At 48.9% G+C, this 13,458-nt stretch overlaps 1 long non-coding RNA gene across 1 annotated transcript; it reads right to left on the bottom strand.

Annotated features, from left to right (window-relative positions):
* Nucleotides 1–1,112: 1,112 nt before the first annotated feature.
* Nucleotides 1,113–13,455, bottom strand: LOC123598821. Its single transcript, XR_006712809.1, has 3 exons — nt 13,378–13,455; nt 11,603–12,753; nt 1,113–2,999 (listed from the first exon to the last, which is right to left on the bottom strand). It is a non-coding gene; the product is annotated as an uncharacterized LOC123598821 (long non-coding RNA).
* Between the last annotated feature and the right edge of the window lie 3 nt (nt 13,456–13,458).

The raw sequence follows: 13,458 nt of genomic DNA, 5'->3' as shown, positions 1-13,458 counted from the left end.
CAGCACCATGAATCCGTCCACATGGGCTTCCCTGGGAGCTGACAGGTGACCACCGCATCACCAAAATGGGGTTGGCTTTCCACGGGCCATATTTGAACACAGCTTGTATTCCATTCTTGCTCCACATACTTTAGACCAAAGGATGGCCTGGCCCAGTTTATATAAAGGGAGAGTTTGGGCCAGATACCCAAGAGAATGTAGACGGACAACTAATTCGGGAAGTGTAAGGCAAGGCAAGGGACAAAGCTGCAGTCAGCCAATGGTTGAGCTCCAGGGATGAGGCGGGTGGGCAGGACCTTCGGCCATTTCTGGGAAGGCTGGTTGGGACATACTCAGCCTCTTTGGGACTAATATGAATAGTTGGATGGGCCCCCAGGGGGTGTGAGTCAGGAGGGATGGAGAAGGAGAGGGCAATATTTTCAACTTCACACGGACCATAGAGATCTCCTACTCCAAGATTTTTAATATGGTTTTTGAGCCTCAGGACCATCTTTCAATCAAATAGCGTGCAAAAGCCTCACATAGATGTTCTCTGGCCTACTTCATCACCTAGTTCAGAGAGGTCTCGCCTAGCCTCCAAAAACGGCCATTTGGTTGGCGACGGTCTGACACAGCAGAGCTGCTTCAGGATAAACGTCTCTCCATTTTTACCAGCGCCGGCAACCTCGCTGTTCACTTTGACGTCAACTCGAAGGAAGAGCAGTTTGTGCCTGATGTGCCGTCCGGCTTCTGCGAACATCAAACACATCTCCAGCCTTGGTTAGGAGGGTGGGCTCCCGGGCGTGACCAGAACGCGACAGAAGGATCAAACACAGACTGCCACCTCCGAACAGGAGCAGGTGCTCTGCGAGTCCACCTCGTCCCAGAGACAAACGGGGGGGATGTCTATATTCATGCTGCGGCTACTTCTTCCCCAGTGGAACTATTGGCATTCGGTGAAATCTGCAAGTGAGTGTTTCAGAGCCCGAGGAGCACTCTCCACAATGTCGCAGGCAGACAGCAATGATACTTACCCTTAGGACAGGCTTCCGTGGCTTATTGCACAAGTAATAAACACCCATTATGTAATATATAGAAACGCAGATGGAAAAAAAGCAGAGGATGCATTTTGTTGTGTTTTTTTAATGTTTGTTTATTTATTTTTCAATATATGAAATTTATTGTCAAATTGGTTTCCATACAACACCCAGTGCTCATCCCAAAAGGTGCCCTCCTCAATACCCATCACCCACCCTCCCCTCCCTCCCACCCCCCCCAACCCAGAGGATGCATTTTGATCACCAACAATCCTGTCCTGAAAGGTTGCCATTGTTAATAGTTTGATACATTTCCTTCCGATCTTTTGTCAAAGCAATAGAAATACACTGTAAATATAAGTGAACATTTCATGAGATGTGTTTTTTAAATTTTTTTTAATGTTTATCTTTGAGAGAGAGAGAGAGACAGACAGACAGAGCATGAGCAGGGGAGGGGCAGAGAGAGAGGGAGGCACAGAATCCGAAGCGGGCTCCAGGCTCCGAGCTGTCAGCACAGAGCCCGATGCAGGGCTCGAACTCTTGAGTTGTGAGATCATGACCTGAGCCGAAGTCAGACACTTAACCGGCTGAGCCACCCAGGTGCCCCTAATGATATGTATTTTTAACAAAAGTAGGATCATACGTATTTGTTGATTATATCTCTTGTTTGCACCCAAAAACGTATTCTGATCGTGTGTTAATATCATAAATACGCGTCTACACTGACACTGTCAATGACCACACAGGTGATTCATTGTGTGGAATGAATGATAAACTACTCAGCCATATGCCAATCGTGATACATTTAGGGTTTCTTTTCCTTTTTTCTTGTAAACATCATGCTGATAAAGGACCCCGTACACATATCCCTGCTCATCTGCCCAATTATTTCCTTATAAAAGCACACTTGTTGGACCAAAACCACATATACTAGAGTGGATGGACGCTGTTCATTGGCTGGCCAAACCCCCATCCACAGCCCCAATTCCTGGTCGCGTTGAGTAACATAGCTTTTATTTTCTGTATTCTGGTGACATCTGGAGCTTCGTTGACTTTGCAGTGACTGCCCCTCCCAAGGTCAATGGATACCTAGCGATAATAAAGGATTCACCTACAGGCACACTTTCCAAATCAAGCAATCCAGAGCCCACACCCCCAGACACCTCCTCTATAGGCTCTCACACTCTGGGCCACTACTCGCTGCCCTAAATACCCAGGACCGGGTACCCGGCTACTTGGGACAGTTTCTACACCCGAGAGTATTCAAACTAGCCAATGTTAAATCTGTCAATCCCACCTCGCCTGTTCCTTCCCAGGGAAATCACAATAAAGGCTCTCCCACACATTTCCCCCTTAATCCCTCCGCCCTCTGACCAACACTGGGGCTTCCCTGTGTGCCCCTTTCTCTTGGAAACGATGAACGACAATCTTTTCGACAGCAGTCACCTCCTGGTCTTGTTCCCCTTACCGTACCTCAACCTTTCTATCGATACGCTTTATTTTCAAACACATGGTGGGGGGCACACAGGTCTGTCTCCTTCTGTCTCTTCTGTGACTAGAACAGAGCCTGCAGACAGAAGGCTCTTTGGTGTGCTGTGTGTTTCAGGGCGACTCCGCTGTGGTCGCAGAAGAGGGGATCGGGGTCCAGAATTGACCACTAACCGAACAGGCTCATCCTCGCCCCTTCCCAGCTGCCTCACCGCCTCCCATAAACAAGTATGAACTCCACTGGGCAGGCCTCTTGTGCCTCTGCAGCTCCAGATCCTGGGCCTGGATACACAGGCATGAACAGAAGTCAGAACGCGACGAGAACGGAAAGAACGCGTTGGACCAAAGTCGCCAGTGCTGCCGAAATAAGTGCGGAAGAGCTTGCGAAGCACGGGTATTGGGGCCCGCCATCCGGAATTTGAATCCAATTCTGTCATTGGTTTGGTGAGCTTTGGAAAATCTTCTTAGACGCGTTGAATGTCAAGAGCCTCATCTCTAAAGTGGAAAAATAAAAATCCTATGTCACCAGGCTGTGGTCAGAATTAAATGAAACCATGCGTGTAAAGCTCCGTGTGAGTCAGAATACTTCCCATCGCAAATGACAGAAAGTGAGCCCCCAAGGAAATGTATTAGGGTCCCATAACTTGGAAGTCCAGAGCGGTTAGCTTCAGGCGGTGCTGGATCCAGGAGCACTAAGGATAGGACCCGGCCTCAGCTTTTCTCCCCATCACTCATCTCTGCTCCCCTTGGCCTGCAGTCCTTTGCAGAGAGGCTTTCTGCGTGCAGCGCCTCCCTGGCCCCTAGAGGCCCTAAGCCCACGTTGTCCCATTGGCTTATGATCCTTATAGTGCAAGGGTGATTGATCTCGTAATGGTTCCAGTAGGAATCCTGTGAAGGTCTCTGGTTGACTCAGCTTGGCTCACATGTCAGCCCTAAACCAATCATCTTTGTGCCAAGACCGGTCACATGCCCACCCTCAGGGAGGAAGGGAGTAACACCAAGGAGCGAACTTGGGAGAGCTCCACCAAGGAAGAACCGTGGTTTCCTAAAGGTAGAGCTGTTGAGGCCCAAACTGCTGGTCCACTACAAATTTCAGCAGAATATGGAACCGAGTTTTCAAACGGGTACCCTCTGGAGAAACTCGCCTGTGAATGTGTTCTGGGTGGTTCACACAGTGTGGTCCAAAACGGCCATCAGTTGGCCACATTAAATATTGCTCTGGGGAGTGTAAATTAACACAACTCTCTTGAAGGGCGACATGGCAATAACTATCTGCATTTAAAACGCACATGATTTTCACCCGGCAATCTCCCTTCTAGGAATTTATCCTATGACTCTACTCCTAAGCTTGTAGTTCTAAGAAATGACTCCATAGAAGACTATTTATTGCCGTGCCGTGTGTAAGAGTGGAAGGCTGGAAACCACCTAAATGCCCAACAACGGAGGACAAGTTAAAGAAAATAGGACACGCTGGCTCAGATGAATCCTCGAAACAATAAGAAAAACCGGGGTGAGGGGAGGAAATCCCTTTGTGGAATGGCATCAACCACTCTGCAAAATATTTTGTTGAGCAGGAAAAGTAAAGTGCAGTGTAGGGCATAGAATCGCATGGCCCCATTTGTTTAAGACCTGGGGAAACCTCACTGTGGTGTGTGTGTTTGGTTTCATGTGCCTAGAAGGATTTATAAGAAACTGGCGGGGCGCCTGGGTGGCTCAGTCAGTTGAGCGTCCGACTTCGGCTCAGGTCGTGATCTCACCGTCCGTGGGTTTGAGCCCCACGTCGGGCTCTGTGCCGACAGCTCGGAGCCTGGAGCCTGTTTCAGATTCTGTGTCTCCCTCTCTCTCTGCCCCTCCCCCACTCATGCTCTGTCTCTATCTCTCTCAAAAATAAATAAACATTAAAAAAAAGTAAAAAAAAAAAAAAAAAAAAGAAATTGGCAACACTGCTTCCCCATCAGGGAGAGAACAGTAGTCCAAGCGGATACAGTGGGAGGCTGGCTTTCTGCTGAACATCATATTCGATTTGCATAGATTCATATTGTACTTTGGAACCACGTGAATCTTTACTTATCTTAAAAATAAAATAAAAACATTGTTATTCCGAAAACTAACTTGCAGGGCCGAGGTTTATTTTTGGAGTTCAGACACAGCCTGGAATCTCAAAGGAAAAATCCCCCAACACGTTTATTCCCTCAGCTTTTCCTTCACGTGGTTAACGACCTGGGTGTTTAAGAAACATCTGGGAACGGCTTCCGTGGGACAGAGGGAACCAGGGAAGGCTTCCTGATAGAAGACTCCATTTGGCTCTTGAAAGGTGAATGAGAGCTCAGCGTGTGGAGGAGAAGCGGCTTCCAGTCACGGGCCTAAAGCCTCAGCATTATCTACACACACTGTGAGAGGACCCAGCTAAACTCCTGGAAGCCGGAGGGGGCAAGGGCTTGGAGGGGGTGGGGCGGGACCAGAGAGGTCAGCTGGGGCTCTGTGACCAGGAAGCACTCAGGCCCTACCCCATAGACCATGAGGAGCTACAGGTGGGTTTGTGTTCAGTTAGGGTTTGAGGAAGCCAGGCCTGGCCAAACCACAACCCGGGCGTTAATGAAAAGGCCCAACCCCGGGGACCAAAACTGCCCTCTCTTTGGTGGCTCTTCCCTCACTCACCATTGCTTGTGGCCTTCCACTTATAGCATTCTGCCCCCAACAGGAAATGCTCGTGAGGAAGAAGCCAATTAATTATTCCTGCCCCTTGGAGACAGCTGTATTTATCCTTCCTCCCTCCAAGAACCCGGCTGCAGTGGGCACTGGGTGGCGCCCCCAGGGCACGAGCCAGCCTCTGTGTGCAACCCCGCCCCACTCTCCCCCTTTGCGGACCCAGGCGGCTTCTGTTTCTGGAAGGCACTGAATTGTGCGGCCAGGCTGGAAGGAAGCCACTTGTCCTGGAGCCCCACCCCTGGGCTCCAAGGCTCTCCTTGCCCTGCCCTGCCCTGCCTCTTCCCAGAATGCTCTTTTCACATTGTCTGTCTGCTTTTCCCTTCGCATCATATCTTGTCCCAGACATGAATTACCTCTGACCACAAGAGCGACCGGATGGCCTGTCTGCTCTTTCCCACCAAGGGGCCAATGACCGAAAACACCAGTGAGAGGTGTTTCTCTCCCACACAGGGAACCTGCATGCCAGCCGGGAAAAGTGTGCTGACATAGGACATCAAGGAAGAGGAAGCAGGGATACAGAAAGGGCCTCGGGACCCCTGAAATCCCACCACCCACCACGGCTCCTGCTTGCCCGGAGTAAGCCCAGCCTGCCTACAGGGCTTTACTGTTCTGCAGGTTCAATGTAACAGAAAGACTTTACAAAAATGGTATTTTCTCACTTTAAATTTTTTTTAGTGTTTATTTATTTTTGAGACAGAGACAGAGCGTGAGCAGGGGAGAGGCTGAGAGAGAGGGAGACACAGAATCCGAAACAGGCTCCGGGCTCGGAGCTGTCAGCACAGAGCCCGACGCGGGGCTCGAACTCACAAACCGCGAGATCATGACCCGAGCCGAAGTCGCTCGCTTAACCGACTGAGCCACCCGGGCGCCCCTGATATTTCCTCACTTAAAAAAAAAAATTATGTATGTCATCAATATTGACTAATTGTTAAATCAGAGCTTAGAAATAAGCCAAAGGGAGAGAGGATATAAAATAACTTACAATCTGGGTATCCTAAAATAACTGACATTTATTCTATTGGTATATATTTCTAAACCTTTTCTCTCAGAGATAGAATTGCCATCACAGAATGCCTTTCTGCTTATCGAATCTTTCTGCGGCATTAGATATTCTTCTACAATGGCATCTTTTTTTTTTATTAAAAAAATTTTTTTTAACGTTTTATTTATTTTTGAGACAGAGAGAGACAGAGCATGAACGGGGGAGGGGCAGAGAGAGAGGGAGACACAGAATCGGAAGCAGGCTCCAGGCTCTGAGCCATCAGCCCAGAGCCCGACGCGGGGCTCGAACTCACGGACCGCGAGATCGTGACCTGAGCTGAAGTCGGACGTTTAACCGACTGAGCCACCCAGGCGCCCCTACAATGGCATCTTTAACAGGGCTGCACAGGAGCCTAGAGTTTAGATGAACCACAGTGGACATAATCCTCTCTACTTCCATTCTTGTTTCTTTCCGATTTTTGGCCATGTAGAGAGCGCTTCGGTGAACATTCATAGACATATAACTTTTATGTTTGCTCGGTTACTTCCTTTATGATACACTTCCAGAAGGAAAACTGCTGGTTGAATTCTGCCAAGTGAGAGAAAATACATTTTCCACACCGGCTTAAGTCCCCGGTCAAAGGTGTGGGGTCCCTGCACTGAGCACACCTACCCTGGGGATGAGAGATGACAGGGACCAGCACAGTGTCCTCAAGGAAGGATGGAGAGCCACAAGAATTAAGCCATGGTGGGTACCCAAGCCATTAGGTCAACGGGCAGCAGCATCGTTCATTATGGTGACGCTTCCGTGTCAAAACGCTGCCTACCTCCATCCTCACGGTAAGTCCCTGAGTAGGCAGGATCCCTGTCTTCAGCTAAGGGAACAGCCTGGGTTGGGTTAGGATGTTTGCCCAGGGTCATGTAGCTGCCAAGAGCAGAGCCAGATCCAAGGAAACCATCCGGGGTCTGACGGATGGGCCCTGCCCCACCCTGAGAAGAGGAAGACTACCGGTCCAATGTTGGGTCTGCTGCAGGGTAACTGGGACAGCCCTCCCCTTGTCCCCTAACAAATGCTCCCCAGGTCACTGGAGTAAACATACGCTGCTCAGAGCCAAGGGCAAGGTTCCAGATAACTTCCTTAGCACAGTTCTCCAGGAAAAGCTGGCTTGAAGAATTGGAATTCAAATTCAAAGCATTTCCAGGTGCAGTAGGAGGTGAGCGGCAGTGGGACCTTGACTCCCCGATATCCGTGGTGCGCCCAGAATGTGCCTGAGTCCCTCGAGAGACTGTGGCAGGTGGCAGGAGAGCTTCCAAGAGGGGCGGGAAGGACTGACGAAAAACCACGAGCCATGGGGGTGCTGATCTCACCCCTTTGCACACGAATCGGCGTCGGGTTTGACACACTGATTGGAACCAACGAAATAAATAAACATCGGTCTCTGCAAAGCCAATGTCAACTCCTTCCCTGCCCTTCTCGCGCTTCGGAGTGCCTTCAGAATCGCATCCCCATGTAGAAACATATGTTCTATTGTTGAACAGTCACTCCACCTGAGACGTAACTTCCAGCCAGCTCAGTCAGAAATCCACGTGCGCACTTGGCCTGGGAGAAATATTCTTGTCACATAAGAATCCCTCTATTAATCAAAAATCACATTATGGCTCCTGGAATGAAGTTTCCTTTACTACTCTTTAATAATAAGCCCGAGATAAGATAAAATTGGTAATTGCGCGTTCTCTTCTGATGGGAGATAATACAAAAGTGGTATAGAAATTTGACTTAAAAAGAGTATATTCACTTGGCTAATAGGCTTCCATTATGTGGTCTTTACTTATTCATTTGTTACAATTTTTGCCACATATGGAAAACTTTAATTGGAAGTTACTTATTACATTGTTCCTGAGTGTTAGCAGCGGCGGAAAGTTTTCAATAATCAGAGACGAATGAATGCGGGGGAAGCCCAGGACGTTAAAGACACTGAATCCTGCTGGAAGAGACTGCCTCCAGCAACCACAGCAGAGGTTGGTTTCCCTACAGATGACCTTTAGATCAGAGATTAAGGACCAAATCTCATATCGACAAAAACTCAGGTGCTTTTTTTCAGTGGATTAAAGTACAATAAAAGGATTCTAAGAAATATATTAATATATGCGTTTTATCGTATTGCTAACCCGTATCGCACAAGGCAGAGGACCCTAAAATGGGGCTACTGTCCACAGGCAAGGGTCAACAATCGGAAACAAAGCCATTCTTCCATTTATAGGCATGTTTTGTGAGCTCCTCCCAGCTACCAGGTTAGGCCTTCATTACCAGTCATTAATGCCTATTAATCAATTAAATCATATTAACACTGCTGACGTCAGCAGGCCAAAATCAAGCAGCCCTTTCACAAGGGAATATTCCTGATCAAGATGCAAAGCCCCAAAATACCTAACATCGCTTGTGTAATTGGAGTAGAAACTGCAGCCTGCCAGGGGTTCGCTGGTTCACATCGGCCCTGGCTGGAGCTTGGCCCTTCTCCGCACCATACCCCAAAGGTATGGACTCAGCACCAGGGGGATGTCTGTGATCCAGAGAGGACCATGAGAAGCTTTGTGAATGGTGTTTCACCGGGCCTTACTTAGGTTGCAGAACAGAAGCATCCGACGTAGAATCGTCTGTCCAAGTTGGTTCTTCTGCTTTGACCTTCACCACTAAAATGAGAATGTGTTCATTTACATTTGAGAAGTAGATGTAAGCCTCATTCATTCCAACAGGCAGCTCTATAAGGAAGGCTGGAGAGGGCTTATTACCATCATCACCATCATCATCAACGTCGTCTTCTTCGTCATCATCACCGCCATCTTAGAGATGCCAAAGCCAGAAGGATCATGCTCTCACTGAGCCACCCAGCTGGTAAGTGGTAGAGAATGCCAGGAGCCCGGCCTTCCAACCCCTCCTTCCCTGCACCTTCCCTGCCAACTGCTTGGAGGGACCCAGGCAGAAAGTCCTGTCTAAACAAGCGAATGACCCACTTTGGGCTGAGCGGAAATCTGTGAATCGACGCTCGCCTTCAGATTTGGCACGCTGCATATTTATAGAGCTTGGATCCTTCCTTCAGCTTTCTCTAGCTAAGCTTGCTTCTAATCTGTCCTTGCCCTTAGAGGTCTCTTTAATGAAACCATCCCATTAGGTGGCAACCATGCAGTATGAATTGTGGTGGCTCCTCTGTTTCTCCCTTCCAAAATCACGGCCATTAATTAAGAGCATACTGTGGGTGGTACCTAGTCTTGGCACTGACTGGCGAAAAACCACACCCAAGTAGAGAAAGCATCTCACCGAGGGTCCCCATGACCCCCAGAAGCATGCGTGAGAAAATCTAGCACAAAGAAAACTTAAGATGTCAAGGAGGGCTCACTGGCTATTACCAGAAGCAATGGAGATCAGTATGCCCCAGTCAGAGTTCCTGGGACATCCTGGCCTCTGTCACTGACTCATTCAACAGTGTTGAGTATCTGCTTTGTCCCAATCAAAGAAACCACTTTCACTCCCATGAAGGAGCTCACAGTCTGCGGTTGATGGTGAGAAGAGAGTAGAACACAAGTCAGAATAATCAGTTTGAGGTCACAGTCCATATGGGATGGGAGGAGACCCCAGAAGAGAGGACCTCACCCAAATTAGGGCTGGGGGTGGGAAAGCCTTATCCATGGAGATAGTGCTTGAACTGACTCTTAAATGATGGATAGGGGCTCTCCAGCTGGTCAAACAGGAGAAGACCATTCCAGCAGGGGACACAGCATGTACAAATCATGGAAGCTGGAGGAACATAAGGTGAGGAACGTAAAAATTCCATCCAAGTGCCTCAATGACAAGCCCATGAACCCATCCCCCCTGGGGTGGACTACGCCAGGACCCCATGAATGTTTACTGACGTGACCAGCCATCACTAGAGCCCTGGGCACTCAGGTACCATGCAGCTGTGGCCTGGTTCAGGACTTGACACCAAAGAAATGTCACTGTGGAGCCCAGGCTTGCCAATTTCACACACGAGGTCCCTAGAGACTTCTCTCTTCCTCAGTTTCCTCATCTTGAAAATGGGACTAATAACACCTGTTCTGAAGGCTTGCTCTAAGCATTTAAAACAATGTCTATGAAACACTTGGAACAAAGGTAGCAGGAACTCCACAAATGGTAACTTTGCTGCTGGCGTTATTTCTGGGGATCCTGGCTGGACCTGGGATGATCCTGAAGCTGCACAAACACGCCATGAGTCACACACTGACCCACTGATTTGAGTTAACGGTGGGTTGATTGGGTGGCAGTGTTTGTACCTCCAAAGACTCTTGGAGGCGGTGCTCTGCCCCGTCATGAAGCTTACCTCTTGATATTCCCAGAACCTGAACACCACCCTTTCTCTCCTCTGGTTCTCTGTGCTTAAAGAATGCACCCTCCGGGGCACCTGGGTGGCTCAGTCGGTTAAGCGTCTGACTTTGGCTCAAGTCATGATCTCATGGTTTGCAAGTTCGAGCCCTGCGTCAGGCTCCATGCTGACAGCTCAGAGCCTGAGCTGCCCCTCCCTTGCTCTCTCTCTCTCTCTCAAAATAAGTAAACATTAAAATTTTTTTTAAAAAGAATGCACCCTCCATTTATTATTAATTGGAGCCAAAAAAGAATTGCAAAGGAAAGTCTGTTAGAGGGAAAATTCTATCTCAGTCCTGATCCTGAGACGAAAAGAAAGGTTGTTTGCTGTTTGGACTGACTGCACCCCCTCTCTGCTGCTGTATGGAATGATCTGAGCTGGTAATTCTTCCCTCCCTTCCTCCCTTCCCTCCTCCTTTCCTCCATTCCTCTCTCCCTCCTCCTTTCCTCCTTTCTTTCTTTCTTTCTTTCTTTCTTTCTTTCTTTCTTTCTTTCTTTCTTTCTTTCTCTTTTTGTGCTTCCACTCTTGCTGATCAACTGTTGGGAGTCCTTGGAGACAAAAAACTAACTTTATTTATTATAGGCATGACTGTTAATAGCCACTTTCACTAATTCCACAGCCACCCAACAGATCTTGCCATTAACAGAAAATCAGCCCCCAGCGTCCCACATCCCCCAAACCCCTTAATCCCGGGCAGAGTGGGACCACTGGGCAGCCTTGCTTTATGAATCCCAACGCCACCATGTAATGTGACCTTGGACAAGTTGCTTACTTTCTCTGAGTCCCCATTTCTCATCTATAAAATAGTGATAATAATACCTGTTGCACAGTTGTGAGCGCCTGTCACAGTAGACAATAAATAAATGACACTGCTTTGTATTTTCACCATCATCATTCTCTCCCTTTCTGAGTCTGCGGGGATGTCCTGTTGATAAGGACCTTCACCATCATCCATGAAGAGTCCACGCAGATTCTAACCCCTAAGTCTTCGTTGACTCCAGTGTGCCTTACCAGAACATCAGCCTCCTATTCTATGTCCTTATCAAGTTACTGTTCTCCTCCAAAAATCTGGGGAAGAGACAGCCTCCTTCAGGAAGTCTTCCTAGATTGACTCTATCTGTGTCCAGTCACACTCTTTTGCAGCCTCCTAGCAGGAAAGAGAAAGCACATTCAGAAGCAATTGCAAAGAGAATTGAATAAAGGGACCATTTGCAGAGACGTGGGTAGGGCTTACAGAGGCACCACGGGAAATCAAAGCCCCAGAGAGTAGCAATGGCGGAAAGCTATATCCGTCCCTTGGCCTCAAGGGAATGGTGTTCCTGGAGCCTGGGGAGAGCTGGAGGCGGTCTGGAAGCCCGAGAGACGCAGCATGCGCAGGCCAGCCTCTGTGGCCCCAGAGCACAGGCCAGGGAAGGGAAGGGAATGATCTGGGTGGGGCATGAATGGACAATAAAGCACACTCCTGTTATTCCAGCTTCTCCATTCAGTTGGGCAAACAGATAACTAGGGAGGAATCCACTATCTGAGACGCTTACATTTTCCATTTGAGGATCTTTTGTAGTGATCATGCGGCAACAGCCCAATATAGTTACATGTTCCCCCACAAGCCTTGACCCACATCTTCTCCTTCCTCTGGATTTCCCCCCCCCCCCCACCATGGCAGAAACCTTACCGTTTTTGAGCACCTGCTACGTGCCCAGCACTGAGCCTCACCTGATCCTCACAAGGACCCCGCAAGGGTCCATGCTTTGAAAATGAGGACACCGAGGCTCAGGAAAGATAAGAGTCTTGCCCAAGATCCCTCAGTCGGGATCTGAATCCAGCTCCGCACCACAAGACTCCACGGCTTTGTGAAAGCACACCAGGCCCGCCTCCCTCCGCCAGGGCCGGCTGCCTTGCAGGCTTTGTTCAGGCCTTTATTATCTGGTCTGTCCGCACAGCGTTGGGATCTGCTCAGCCCTCAGACCTGAGCCCAGTATTAGATGCACCCAAGCAGATAGACATTCTGTACGGTGATTTGTCCTACTATCACCTCCTGAAACCCTGTCAGATGGGCCACACTGCCCCAGGCCCACGCTTCCCCTGCAACTTGCCCTTGGTGGGGTGAACCAGCATAAAGCCAAGACTAGCTTCATCTACAGCAGGACACTCGATCGTCCAGCCTGCAAGGAGAGGAGAGGAGGCAAGGCTTTGACGTTACAACCTCAGAAATGAGGAAGTTTCTGCCTCTGACTGTGATTTCACAGGATGAGAAACTCCTACACAAGAAAGGAGGGGTGCCTGGGTGGCTGAGTTGGTTAAGCATCTGACTTTGGCTCAGGTCATGATCTTACCGTTTTGTGAGTTTGAGCCCCACATTAGGCTGTCTGCTCTCAGCACAGAGCCCGCTGTGGATCCTCTGTCCCCCACTCTCTCTATCCCTCCCCCACTTGCTCTCTCTCTCAAAATAAATAAGCTTTAACAAAAAAAAAGAAAAGAGGGGCGCCTGGGTGGCTCAGTCGGTTGAGCGTCCGACTTTGGCTCAGGTCATGATCTCGCGGTCTGTGACTTCGAGCCCCGCGTCGGGCTCAGTGCTGACAGCTCAGAGCCTGGAGCCTGCTTCGGATTCTGAGCCTCCCTCTCTCTCTGCCCCTCCCCACTTACGTGCTCGCTCGCTCTCTCTCTCTCTCAAAAATAAATAAAACATTAAAAAAAAAGAAAAAGAAAAAAGAGATTAAGAGGTAAGGTGATCAAAAAAAAAAAGTCCAAGTCATTTAAAGTATTTTTAAAAATAAGCAGATTCTCACCTCTGTGGAAGATCTGGGTGTGGGTGGAGACCTGCTCAGGGCTGTCAGCGCTCTCCATCTGTGAGTTCAGTGTGTATGGGT

This window comes from Leopardus geoffroyi, chromosome C1, assembly GCF_018350155.1.
Source record: "Leopardus geoffroyi isolate Oge1 chromosome C1, O.geoffroyi_Oge1_pat1.0, whole genome shotgun sequence".
In the NCBI taxonomy this organism is placed as follows: domain Eukaryota; kingdom Metazoa; phylum Chordata; class Mammalia; order Carnivora; family Felidae; genus Leopardus; species Leopardus geoffroyi.
The sequence above is the reverse complement of the archived record's forward strand: the minus strand, read 5'-3'. Positions and strand labels throughout refer to the sequence as shown.